Below are 1,818 nucleotides of genomic sequence, written 5' to 3' on the forward strand. Positions count from 1 at the left end.
AGGTTGACCACAACATGTCATGGGAAAAGTTTTGGAGTATTTTAACTGTTATATATCTTCATTGTGGTGGTGGCCAGGTAACTATGAGTGCTTTTCAAAACTTGCAGAAATTTACACTAAAAATGGTAAATGTCATTGTATGCAAATTAATTTAATTAAAAAGGGTAAAATGTTGAAGGGAAAAAAGTCCAGTAAATAGTCTAATAAATAGTTGTGTTACTTCCATGGTTGTTATACTTATAGAATTAAAGATTATATGACATTCAAAAGAAATGAGTTAATCCTAACAATACAATACTCAGTTAAAGAAGTAAATCCCTCTGAAGCCAATTAAGCCGACTGTACTCTTTGTCTATGGGGGCCCAGTGTGCCATGGCTGCAAACAGTAGCCTCCTCGATAGTGTATGCAGCCTGTTGATTGTATGGGTTGCCCTAAAGTACCTTGGAGACAGCCCTTTCGGTGGATGCTGGGGTCTGACCTCATGGCTATCTCCAATTTAGGCTGCAGACAGGTATGTAGGATGCCTTTGGAAAGCCCCAGGGCACAGTAGCCAGGGTCCACATTGGCCAAGTCATCATGTCCATCCATACCAGGCTGCAGAACAAGCAGCATGTGATTGAGGCCCTACACAGGGCCAAGTTCAAGTTCCCTGGCCACCAGAAGACCCACATCTCCAAGAAGTGGGGCTTTACTAAGTTCAATGCGGATGAATTTGAGACATGGTGGCTGAAAAGCAGCTTATCCCAGATGGCTGTGGGGTCAAATACATCCCTAATCATGGTCCCTTGGAAAATGGAGGGCTCTGCACTCATGAGAACCTTGGCACTACCCCTTCCCATCATATTTATGCCTACCAATAAATCCAACTTCCTGTCAAAAAAAAAAAGAAGAAGAAGAAGTAAATCCCTAAAAATACATACAGCATGGTAGCCATTTTTTAAAATCAACTAAAATTAAACAGCATTTTTTCCTTTTAGGAATTCCTGTAGTTGTGATTTGTGTGTGTGAGTGTACATGTATGTGTTTTTGTGAGTGTGCATGAAGTAAGACAGTGGTCTACATAAGATCCAGGATTGTGGTTTCTCTGGGTGGTCAAAGGGCAAGAGTGTATAGGATCTTCATTTTTAATTTGAGTGGTGTATATGCGAGTGTTTCCCTATGGTAAACTATAAATGTTACTTCCCTTTATTCTATGGATGAAATATTGCATACTAAAATTTTAATAATAAAATAGTAGCTTCTTATTGATAGCATGTATGTAGGTACTTTAAATATGTTTTATTATTTGATAATCAAGGACTGGAATCAGAGAGAAGACCTTCGTTTAAAATTAGTCTTTGCCGTGTTGTCTTGTGATGTTTCACAAAATATTTATTTATTTGATTTCAATAAGCCAATTTTTTTTCATTTAAATAACTGATATTAACGGGTATTTAAACTTTTTAAGAAGAGAGGGAAAAAAAACAATTTAATACTAGGGTAGCTAAAGTCTCTAATTGCTTGTCAAATACAAATAATGCATTGTCTATAATGGTCTTATTAAGAAGTTAAGTTCCACTATGGCAGAACAGTAAAGATAGTGATAATAAAGAACTTCATTATCTTTAAATTCAATTTCTGATTTTTCAATATTTTTCTCTGTTATCTTAATGTATTAAATTAAAAAATAATATTTAACTGAAATATTTGAGCTCATATACTCATGAGATGTTTGCCAAGGATCAAATTCTTTGTTCACATTAAAAAAAGGAAATAACTTCAGGCATAAGATAGCTATGAATATAAAATAATTCCTAGGGAAATATACACATATTACT

The 1,818-nt window shown here is 35.3% G+C and overlaps 1 non-coding gene and 1 pseudogene across 1 annotated transcript; both read left to right on the forward strand.

Annotated features, from left to right (window-relative positions):
• The first annotated feature begins 320 nt into the window (after positions 1-320).
• On the forward strand, positions 321-454 carry LOC116854840. The gene has a single exon (XR_004380229.1). It is a non-coding gene; the product is annotated as a small nucleolar RNA SNORA70 (small nucleolar RNA).
• Positions 343-815, forward strand: LOC116854818 (annotated as a pseudogene).
• Positions 816-1,818: the final 1,003 nt, after the last annotated feature.

The sequence above is a fragment of the Lontra canadensis genome, unplaced genomic scaffold (genome assembly GCF_010015895.1).
Source record: "Lontra canadensis isolate GAN:19392208 unplaced genomic scaffold, GSC_riverotter_1.0 scaffold95, whole genome shotgun sequence".
NCBI lineage: Eukaryota > Metazoa > Chordata > Mammalia > Carnivora > Mustelidae > Lontra > Lontra canadensis.